Genomic DNA, 12,831 nt, shown 5'->3' with positions numbered 1-12,831 from the left:
TTATAGTGGCCCAAACAGACTAAAACAGGTACACTATTTGTCTCCTTTTTGGACTGTCTTGGGTTGTTGCTTTAAACTTACTTTAGTGCCTAACACTGCTCCAGGCTCCCTGTCCTCCAGCACACACATATAAATAACGCTGCTGGGAACTGACATGTTTCACTCAGTCATCCAAATGTATTTATTATTTTGTCAAAATATATAGCATGTGTTACAATATTTAGATGTCAAGACATATTTTGGGATATATGCCTTCATGCAGTACTGTGATTATTATTAATATTAGTAACTTGCCTTATCATACCTGAACTCAAAGATTTTCACAATGGCACTGCCTTATTTGGAACTGGATGTGTTAAAGTATGAAGATCTTACATCTAGTCCAAATTGATTCCTCTGATAGTCTTGCAATTAAATCAAAGCCACAGAATTATCTACTCTATGTTTATTCTTTTTGTAGCTGATATTCTGTGGTTGGATATATTACTAATATCTATTAACCTTAGAATAAAATATCATATTGAAATTGAAGAGGAATTTTGGAACTCTGTTAAGAAAGATTGCCTTTCAGATACAATGAGATTTAAAATGGACCCTCTGTTCCTGGAGGTATATTTTACAAAAATTGGGTGTTACTATAGGAATTCTGTACAATTCTATCTTAGACACTGTGTTCCATCAATGCCAGTCCTCTGTATTTTAAATTGACTAGGATTTCTTTTTCCATCTTTGTGTTTGACAAGTATTATTTTGCTGAAAATGTGCTATCTATGTTCCAATAGAGAATAGTTTTGTTTTTTTTTAATTTTACCTCATTGGAAAGAAAATTTATAGTCTTTAGTGATAAATGACATGGTACAAACGAAAAGAAAACACTGACATTATAATTGAGATATACTAATTAATTAGGAGAATATTAATTAAAAGACATTGTTTAAGTATTTCTATCACAAATCGACAGCAGTACAATACACACCATCGGCAGGTATAATAGTAGATATGAGAAGTAAAAAGATAAATTAGGTACGGCATTTTCTCCAGAAAACTTATCATTTAGTGGAAACTGGCCAATAATTTCTTATGCCTAAGGATAATTTTACATTTGATACTCTTGTTAATCCAAAATATAGAAAAATATCAATCCAAAGTATATATTTTTAAAATACCCACATATTCTAATGCAATATTTTTTGTTGTTTCCTTGAAGTGAATTAAATTCCTTATCACTGACAATAAAATTTGACTCCATAGATTCTTATTCAAAATAGTTAAAAGCGAACATGAAGATTAGTTTTGTTTTTTCTTTTCTTACCCCCTTTTTTACCCTTATATTGCCTGTGTCATTCATATACTTTTAGAATCCCAAACAGTAATTAAAACATAATCATTTGCTTTTCAAAAGCTTATTACATCTTTCCAAAGTTAATATAGAGTCTTACAAAAGTTTTAGTTAATTCACAAAAAAATTGAACATATATAATTGAAGCAAAATTTTTTGGTAGACTTCTTCAAACTGCAGAAATTTCAGTTATGGCATGGTAGGTCTTTTGAAATGTTTCATTTTTTATGTTTGAAGATGCAGAGCAAAAGTATTTTCACTCCAACTCCCTCTTTAATAAAAACAGAAAGTGACAAAAAGAGCAAAATCTGTAGGAAAATAACCCCTTCATCTATGTTAAAACTATGAGATTTCCAGCTCAAATAAATTATAAGAACCAGCATAGAAATACTAATACAGTGAAATCTGGACTGATATATAAAGAAAATAACCAACAAATTTTGTCCATGGCACAAACTTCTTAGAAATTTTGAGGTCTTTAGCCTTAAAGACCCAATCAAATATTTATTACTTTGAACAGTGAGCTACTGGGTTATGCTGGGCCTTAAAGCTATATACAAATCTAATTTTAGAAGTCAGGAAGTGTTGTAAGCAATAGCAAAGAATATGTTTGATGATCAGCTTGGCAATTGTTGAACAAACTTCATTCAGCAGTGTGAGGAAGTAATTAAAGCAGTTGGTCTGCAATCTATTCACTCTCTTTATTAGCAAATGACCCAGGAGTAAGACTAGAAGGAAGATGAACTGGTTTAGTCTCTTTGTCAGCTGAACTTCTGGTGAAAGGGACTACTGATATTTTCTAGGATGAAGAGATCTTATCTCTGAAATACCCTTTGCAGGTTTTTCCTGGCTGAAACAAATTCACAGATTCTTTCTTCTTGATCAATTTTGCTGTCAATTATTCATTTTACATTCTTTATTTCATTTATTTTATTCTTTAGCTCCAGAATTTTAGTTTGGGTTTTATTTTTTCCATCTCTCTGTTGAACTTCTCATTTTGTTTGTGTTTTGTTTTTTCAAGTTTTAAGTTGCCTATTTATTCTCTTGTACCTCATTACTCTCCTTTAAAACAATTATTTGACATGGAAAACTGTGCAAACATGTCATCACCATATGGACACATTAATTTTCCAATAACTGACCCCCAAAATACAAAAGTCTATAAATTGCATGACAAAGAATTCAAAATAATTGTTTTAAATAATTTCTGAATTTGAAGTAAAAGGTTGCTAAAGATCAACATGAAAGCACAGAAAAGTATGAAACTCATTGATTAAGGTAAATATATAAAAAATACAGGACACTAATAGTGTAATAGTGGTGTGTAGCTCTTTTTTATGGCTAGTGTGAAGGTTAAAATACAAAAGTAATAATAATTATAGTTACAATAATTTGTTAGTAGATACACAATATTAAAAATATATAAAAATGTGACATCAAATATATAACATATGGTGGGCTGAGTAAAAGCATAGAGTTTTGAATATGATCAAAGTTATCAGTTTAAAATAGTTTGCTCCAACTACAAGATATTATATGTAAGCTTCATGCTAATCAAAAAGGAAAAACCTATAGTAGATACCCAAAAGATAAAGAGAAATCAAAGCATGTCACTACAGAAAATCATAAAATCTCAAAGAAAGACAGCAAGGGAGAAATAAAGGAACAAGTAATATGTTAAAAACCTAAAAAACAATGAACAAAATGGCAATTGTATGTTCTTACTTTCAATAATTACCTTGAAGATAAATTCATTATATTCTACAGTCAAAAGCCAGAATGGCTGAATGGATTACAAAAGAGGACCCAACAATACGCTGCCTACAAGAGACTAACTTCAGCTTCAAGGACACATATGGTATGAATGTAGGGGATGAGAAAATTTGATATTCCATGCAGATTAAAACCAAAAAAAAAGCATGGATAGCTATTCTTATATCAGGCAAAATATACTTTAAGATAAAACCATAACAAGAGATAAAGATCGTCATTATATAATGATAAAGGGGTGAGTTGATTAGAAGGATGAAACAATTAAAATAAATATGCACTTAACATTGCAGCACCTGAAAATATAAAGCAAACATTTATATCTGGAGGGAGGGAGACACAGCAATCAATAATATTAGGGATATAGGTAACCCTATTGATATAGTTGCAATTATCAATAGTCCAGTTACAACAATGGATAGGTCATTCAGACAGATAATCTGTAAAGAAAAAACATTAGACTTGATCTACACTTTAGACCAAACGGACCTAACAGATGTATGTTCACATTTCATCCACAGCCGGAGAACAGGTGTTCTTCTCAAGCTAACAAGAAACATCCTCCAAAATAGAGCATACTTTAAAGTCACAAAATGTCTTAATACATTTAAGAAGATTGAAATTGTATCAAGTATCTTTTTTGATGACAATGGTATACAATTAGACATCAATAACTGGAAGAAATCTGGAAAATTCAAAAATAAGTGAACATAACACAATTCTTAACAAGCAGTGGTTTAAAGGGGAAATAAAAAGGAAAATAAAAAATATGTTGATGCAAAAATGGAAACACAATACACCAAAACTTGTGGGATGCATCAAGACAGTTCAAAGAAGAAAATATATGACAAACACCTAAATTAAAAAAATAAAGATCTTAAATAAACAATCTGTCATTAAACCTCAAGGAACTATTAAAAAAGAAGAGCAAACTAAGCTCAAAGTTAATAGAAGAAAGAAAATAAGAAAGATCAAAGCAAAATAAAGAAATATAGAGTAGAAAAATAATAGAAATTGAGAGATATTCTGTGTTCATCAATGGGAGAAATCAATATTGTCAAAATGCTATTACACAAATCAATCTACAGATTCAAAGTAATCCCTATCAAAAGCCCAACGGCATTTTTCACAGAAACAGAAATAAATTCTAAAATTTGTATGAAATTACAAAAGACCTTAATTACCTAAAGTTATCTTGAGCAAGAGAAACAAAGCAGGAGGTACCACACTTCTTACATGCCCAAAACACCTAATGGAGACAGGATAGTCTTTTCAGTAAATAGCATTGGAAAAACTGGAGGCCCACATGCAAAATAATGAAATTGAACTGTTATGCTATGCACAGGAATAAACTGAAAATTGATAAGGAATTTAAACATAGCATCTGAAACCAAAGAATCCCTAGAAGAAAACAGGGGAAACTACATGACATTGACCTTGGCGTGATTTTTTGGATATGAATCCCAACATATAGGCAATACAAACAAAAATAAACACATGGGACTACATCAGACTAAAAGGTTGCTGCACGGTAAAATAAATAAATAAAAATAAAAAGGTCACCATGGAATGGTAGAAAATACTTGCAAACCATGTATCTGATAATGGGTTAATATCTAAAATATATAAGAAACTCATAACCAGAAAACAAATAACCTGATTAAAACATGAGCGAGAGACCTGAATAGACATTTTTTCTTAGGAAGACTTACACATGGCCAACACATGTATAAAGAGAGGCACAACATGAGGGAAATATAAACTGAAACCATAATGAGATGTCACAATACATCTTTTAAAATGGCCAATATCAAAGAGCCAACAGATAAATAGTGTTGATTAGAGTGTATCAAAAAGAGAACCCTTATAGGGTTTTTGTGGGAATTTAAATTGGTACAACTATTACGGAATACAGCATGGATGTTCCTTAAATAATTAAAGACTTACCATATAATACAGCAATTATACTTTTAGGTATAAAAGTGTATACCTGCGGGTGCGGTGGCTCACGCCTGTAGTCCCAACACTTTGAGAGGCTGAGGCAGGCAGATTACCTGAGGTCAGGAGTTCAAGACCAGAGTTGCCAACACGGCGAAACCCCATCTCTACTAAAAAATAAAAAAATTAGCTGGGTGTGGTGGTGGGCACTTGTAATCCCAGCTACTTGGGAGGCTGTGGCAGGGAGAATTGCTTGAACCCGTGAGGCGGAGGTTGCAGCAAGCCGAGATCACACCACTGCACTGAGCATCAGAGGGAGACTCTGTCTAAAAAAAAAAAATAGTATATACCTTTTATATACTTTTCCTTTTATATACAAAGGAAATAAAATCACTATCTTGAAGAGATATATGCATTTCTATGTTCATTGCAGCATTATCCACAAGAACCAAAATATGGAAACAAGCTAAGTGTTGAAGATAAGTAGGTATGTAAATTGTTATATCTATCATCTACCTATCTATCTATCTCTCTATCTATCTATCTACCTACCTACAATGGAATATTATTCAGTTTTAAAAAGAATGAAATCCTGCCATTTGCAACAAAATGAATGAGCCTAGACGACGTTATGCTAAGTGAAATAAGCCAGGCAGAGAAAGAAAAATATTACAGGTACAACCATGCAAACCTGCTGTTATAAGATGAATAAGTTCTGGAGATCTAATGAACAACATGGTAACTACAGTCAATAGTAATGTATTGTATACTTTAAGCTCACTGAGTGTAGATCTTAAGTATTCTCCTTCCCCAACACATCGTAGCTATGTGAAGAGATGAATATGTTAATTAGCTTAATTGTGAAAATCAATTTAAAATATTCTTGATGGGGGCAGGATGAGAGGAGAGTGAGGTTCAAAACACTACCTGCTGCGGACTATGCTCACTAGCTGGGTGATGAAGTCATTTGTACACCAAACCCCAGCAACATGCAATTACCCACGTAACAAACCTGCACATGTACCTCCTGAACCTAAAATAGAAGTTGAGAAAAGAAAAAAAAGATATCAGATTCCTATAGGGAGCTCCAGATTTATTTCAAACAGTAGAGAGACAAACAGACCAAGGATGAAATATGTAAAAGAGTAGGCACAACTTAAACAATGTGTGTAAGGCAATCAATCAATTCTATATACTTCAGCAAATCCTAGTGTTATTATCAAATAAAATTACTGACGTGTCATAAATTCTAAACGAAAAACAACACAAATGCCCATCCACAGTAGAATGAATAAATAAATTACTTTTGCTTCCCACAGTGGAATACCACACAGCATTTAAAAACAATGAACTGCTGCTACACACAACATAGATGATTCTCACAAATTTCAACAAAGTGAAAGAAGTCAGACTCAGAAGAATACATACAGCAAGTTTCCATTTATATGAAATTGAGGAGCAGGCAAATCCATCGTGATAGACTTCACGATAATGATGACCTTTGGTGAGTAACTTGTTGAGAAAGGGCAAGAGACAGGGGTGTGGGAGCTGGAAGTAGTCCATATTTTGCTTGATTTAGGTGCTGATGATAGGGATATATAGACTTATAAAAATTATAATGCTATATGCTTAAGATTTATGTATTTTACTATATATGTTAGATATATATTAGTTGAAAAAATGCTGCAGTATAAAGGAAATCAGTAAAAACATGCTAATTACAATTGTAGCTTTTGTTTATCAAACAAGCATTTGAGTAGTCTGTTGGTTGGTAGTTAGCAAGTTTATATTAAGGAGCATTGCCCTGAATACTTTTTAGTATGTACCAGTAAGCATTTGCCTTTCTCAACTAGGGTTAATTAAAAAAAAATCGAAACCTCACATTGTACACAGTAAATATATATGTTTTATTTGTTAATTATACCACCATAAAACTAAAAATCTAATTTAAATGAGTTTGAATAAATTTTAGGGAAAATAGGATAAAGAAAATTATGAGCTTAAGAATATACATAGATAAAAAAATAAAATGTTGATAGAAATATTATTGTTATATTTCAGATAAACATATAAAAAGCTTTGCTAAAAGTTTCCAGAGAGAGAGAATAAATAGTTCTCCTCTGTTGGATTAAAATGAGATTAGCATTGGAGTAGTAGTTTAAAACAATAGATAGAGTTTGGAGTCAGATCTCAAAAATACAATATATTTGCTAAGTAATGTGAGACAAGCTATTTAAATTTCTTATCTGTAAGTTTGTTGAAAAAAATAAATAGGCTAATAGAGAACTTGATTTACAGGGAGTGCTAAATTATTACCCGTTAATAGAAAACATAATAGCAGTGACATTAAAAGCTTGAGTACTGTAGAACAAGATTTTAAAAATCATTTTTTGAAGTTATACACATATTTATATTACTTTAATAATTTGCACAATGTAGGAAGAAAAGCTTGCTTTGCACAGGTAACATTTTGCCAAATAATCTCTAAGTCATCATGAATTCTCAATTAGTCAGATTAACAATAATAAAATTTTATTATTGAAGAGGAACTTTTTTTCATTAATATATTTTTACATGCACATGGGGTACATGTAATATTTTGTTACCTGCCTAGACTTTGTAATCATCAAGTCAATGTATCTTGGGTGTCCATAACCTCAAGTATTATTTCCATATGTTAAGAACATTTCAAGTCCTTTAGCTATTTTGGAATATACAATACATTGCTGTTTATATGTAGTCACCTTACTCTGCTATTAAATGTTAGAACTTATTTCTTCCAACTAACTGAATGTTTGGACCTATTAACAAACCTTTCTTTATTCCTGCCACTTCAGAAACTCTTTCCAGCTCCTGGTATCTATCTATCACTCTATTTTCTACCTGCATGTGATCAATATTTTTAGCTTTCACATAAGAGTAAGAACATGTGATACTTGTCTTTCTGTGCCTGGCTTATTTCACCTAACAGAATGAGTTCCAGTTCCATCCATCTTGCTGTAAATGGTACGATTTCATTCTTTTTTTGTGGACAAAAAGTATTATGCTGTGTATATATACAACATTGCTTTTATTCATTCATCCATTGATGGACATAGGTTGATTTCATATCTTTGCTATTGTGAATAGTGCAATAAATATGAGAGTGTGGTTATCTCTTTGATATACTCATTTCTTTTCCCTTGGATAATAGCTAGTAATGAGATTACTGGATCAGATGATAGTTCTACTTTTTTTTTTTATTTGTGAGATATCTCCACACTGTTTTCCATAGTAGCTGTATGTCCCCACCAACAGTGGAGAAGAGTTCCCTTTTTTTCCACACACTCTCATCAGCATCTGTTATTTTTTTGTCTTTTTAAGAATAGCCATATGTCCATGGGTAAGATAGTATCTCATTGTGATTTTGATTTGCATTTTGCTGATGATCTTGATGTTGGGCATTTTTTTCATATACCTACTGATCATTTTCATGTCCTCTTTTGAAAAAAAAAGTCTATTCATGTTCTTTTTCCAGGGAAATGATTTCCAACTTAGAATTGTGTAGCCAGACAAACTGTAAGTCATGATTTCTGGGGTAAAATAGATAAGAATCATATGCAAAAACCTAAAACAATAAAACTTTCATGTACCTTTTCTCCCCCAAATGAGTATTTAACTCAGAAAGAGAAAAATAAGTTTCCTGAGATAGAAGAACTCCAATATAGAAGATAGGCTAAGGGAGTTATCAATATAATGGCAATAGGGTTCCAGCAGCTAGAGGCAGACCAATAAATATTAGATCAAGGCTATAGCAGACTTTGAGGAAAAGGTGTTTTTTTAAAAATGTAAAATAAAGTTGATATATTTTCTGACAGGTTTGACCATATGAATAATTGAAAGGCATTTTAAAAAGCTGTTGGAAGTTTGGAAAGACTTAGGCAGATTTGAAGATGCTAAGCAAATAAAATATAACTTTATAAAAAGCAAAAATTATTGTCTAAGAAAGGCAATGAAATATAATCATGCATCATCACATAAGTACATTTTGGTCAATGATGGACTGCAATAGAATGATAGCTATACCATATAGCCTAAGTTTATAGTAGGCAACACAATCTAGGTTTGTGTAAGTGCACTCTATGATGTTCATACAATGATTAAATCACCTAAGTTGCGTTTCTCAAAACATAAACCGGTTGTTAAGCAATACATGGCTGTATTGGCATAATATTTAGCTCTGAATAAAAATTGTTTATATATCCATAACACTGAAGACAGTAAATTTGAATTTGAACTAATAAAACCATTAGGGAGAATAAGAAACAGAGAATATGTATGAGGGATATATTGGAGTGCTAAATAATAATCTTCTAAATTTGGAAATTGATTCATAATACCCACAGCAGAGAGGAGGGGAGAGAGAAAGAGAGAGAGACAGAGAGAGAGAGAGAGAGATTTTCATAGCAATTTTCTCCTGGAGCAAGAGAAGAATCCTTTTTCTGCACCTCACATTAATTTATAATTATCAAAGGTCACCAGAATTGGAGTTCCAAAGGCAGTTCTAGGTTCAAATTTCTAAAATTACTAACTACTGAAATAATTTTGGAAGCTACCTTATTTATATTTTAAAAACAAACAAACAAAATGCTAAATTGCATATAAGTGCAAGGAATTGTAACAAAGTTTTGGGCTTGTATTATGACTTTTTATGACATGATTTTCTTTTACAAAATACAACAAGTCTGTTCCAAAATATATTTTTTTACCAATTTCAACTTTTCTGAAGTCACAGGTGTAGATTATTTGCCTATTGCAAATCTATGTTAGGTCAAACCCTGGGTAGTCCTGCTGTAGTCACTCCATGGTGTTAATAGATTTTGGAAAATGAGGAGCTGTCTCTCACTGCACCTTGGGGATTTGGAGAAACATGTATTCTACAGCATGACCAACATGATGAGCAGAGCTTAATTTTACTAATAAGTGTTATATATCTGTACTATGGCACTTTGAAGAAATAGGTGCTCCTAGAGAAGGGCAGACTTGATGGTGGGCTTAATCTTTAGGAATAATGTATGTTAGGGAAAAAAAACTATTTGCTAAGTATCTGTTCTGTACTTTTCTTTGAACTATGTGGTAAATTAAGCTTACTGTCTTGAATTTCTCATCTCCTATTTTTGACTCTAGTTTCTCCCATCCTTTAATAATGATTAAAATGCACATAAGGAAGATAAAGATTCAGAGCAATAAAAGGTAAGAGTGGCCAGGGCCCTCTGTTGCCACGTAAGTGGAAAAGCAGTGTTCTTCAGAAGAATTGTGGAATGTGACAAATAGGGAAGAAGTGAGTGGTGGCTCATAATGGAGCTAGAGGCAGTGAAAATGAGTATCTATATGGTAGACTCTCCAGGGATATGTATTAAATAAATGTTCTTCCATATATACCAGAGAATGGTGGTGTTTATGTTTGGAGGTATAATAAAATAATCCCTATAAAGATTTTGTACTCTCTTTTCATCTCATATGCTTCAGATAATACCTTATATCACTTTGTCTTTGATGTATAAGGAGGTACATAGGCCAATATGGGGGTCTCAGTGTGAGCTTCAGTTCATTCCTGGAAGCAAAGATTTCTCTAAACTCTCCTAGAAGTTTAGACACAAATCAAAGTAGGTTCAACAAGGTGTCTGACCTTGTATCTTCCATCAAATTAATTGAACAAGGTGCTCTTGACCTTGTATCTTCCATCAAATTAGTTGAAGTAGATTTGGAACAGGTTTGTATTATTTAAATCATCCTTGGTAGATTATTAGAGTCAAGACTGTATTTTAATACGTGAGTTTTGAATCTTAAAAATACGATAGGTTTATTTTGAGAAAAATAAATGATTTATCCTGGGAATATTGGCTGCTCATAGAATTAAATCATCTGAATTATGTGAATACATTATTTGCTGCTCCGTCAGGTTTATCCATGCTTTTATTGCCACCAAGTCCGTCATTACATGTCACCCAAAAACATGCTGACATGTCGCCAATTAAGGCAAGTCTTCCTGTCACTACTGTCCTAGATTTTATTGCTTTGGGATGAATACTGTGCAAGTATGAATCAACATCATGGGACTCATAAAAAAAAAAAGCTAAGAAAATATATTGAATATAGGTTTGGTCAGGCAACGCTACCTTCTCAGAGTTCCAGAGATTTTGGAGAAAAAAAATTAAATGAGGAATTTGGCAATGTTTCCAAGGGGGGAATATCTCAGAGAGTTATTTAAAAAAATACTTTCAAAATTTATTATTGAAAAATCATTGTATTAATATCAATTTTAAGTTATACCCATAAATATTATAATAATTTGAGGAAAGCCCATCAAATAAACAAATGTTGAGAAAGACAAATCTTCACAATTATTCAAATATTTATTCACATCTAAGTGTACATTAAATCTTTAGAAACTAGTATGCTATCTGACACAAAATGGCTTTAAATAAAAATGTGCTGAATGAATTAATGAGTGAGTAATTAAAAGAAAATGTATTTCCTCATTAGATACTAATACACAACCTCTGAGAAACAACCTACATGTAAATCAATATAAACACATAGTGCAAAAATATTTATAACTGAAAATGACGAACCAATTTTTCACATTGGTGAAAAGAGTTTTTGAGTGAGACAGACCTAGGTTTTTTGAATTGAATGTCTGCAACTTGGTTGTGTGGCTGTGGATAATTTATTGAACTTCTCTATGCTTTAATGTCCTTAGCTAATAATAGTAGATTATATTTATCTCATAGAGAAGTTGTAGAAATGGAGTAAGAGAGCACAATGCCTACCCTCATGAACATGCAACAAATTATCCTTCTTATTCCAATAAAACCTTTTTATCTTGACTACAAATAATAAGTAAATAAATAATTTTATAAATTGAGACAGAAACCTGTGTAATTACTTCAAAAGATCCCCTTCCTTAAATATCTCTAAGTTTTCGATTTTATAAAGTAGATTTATATGTATTGAATTACAAATGTAAATAAATAAAAATTGACTACATAGCACTGAAAATTTAATTTAGCAATTATATTATTATGCAGCACTTTGAAATGTAATTTTTAAAAGTAACAAATTGTGACTATACATAATCACATTGTCATGTAAACACAAAGAATAATCAATTAAAATATTCAAAGAAAATATAAATTAAATATATTATTTAATATCTTGAATATCATTTGATTCAATAAAGAAAATTATTTTAGTAAGTTGTATAAATAATGATTGCATTTATTAGAAAGATCGATGTAGAATGGAGTGATAGAAAGGTCACTGGAATGATAATTCAGAAACTCAAGTTGCACTCCTGGCTCTGATACTGACTGGCAGTATGGTCCTGGGAAAGTAATTTCACTTTGCATGTCTTTGGATGTTGGATTGAATGATCTTTAAGGTACTTGTTAGGGCCTGACTTCAGTGGAGCCTACTTTACAGCTAAGAAATAAATCCCCAAGCCATAGAAGTTGAGTGATAAGACTAACAGTTATGTGAAGGTGGAAATATATTATTTTAGCATTTTGGCATCTAAATGTTCTCATAGATAATATGCTCCTCTCTGAGAAGATATCTTGAAAAGCCACGAGGGGATAGAGAGTGAGACTTGGAAACAACGTATGGAGAGTAAACATATTTTTTCTAGGTCTGTGCTAGAAAGGAGTGAATATTTTTCTAGGAAAGGAAATAAAATTAGAAACTAAAGAGAGATGTGAGTTACAAAGAAATGCCAGTGAAACATTGTGAGGTGATCATGAGGA

At 31.8% G+C, this 12,831-nt stretch overlaps 1 pseudogene; it reads left to right on the top strand.

The window, feature by feature from the left end:
• The first annotated feature begins 3,118 nt into the window (after nucleotides 1–3,118).
• LOC100981912 (AP-2 complex subunit beta-like) overlaps nucleotides 3,119–12,831 on the top strand; it is a 154,918-nt pseudogene continuing 145,205 nt past the window's right edge.

The sequence above is a fragment of the Pan paniscus genome, chromosome 1 (assembly GCF_029289425.2).
Source record: "Pan paniscus chromosome 1, NHGRI_mPanPan1-v2.0_pri, whole genome shotgun sequence".
In the NCBI taxonomy this organism is placed as follows: Eukaryota; Metazoa; Chordata; class Mammalia; order Primates; family Hominidae; genus Pan; species Pan paniscus.
Note: the sequence above shows the minus strand (reverse complement) of the source record. Positions and strands in the feature narration are given on the sequence as shown.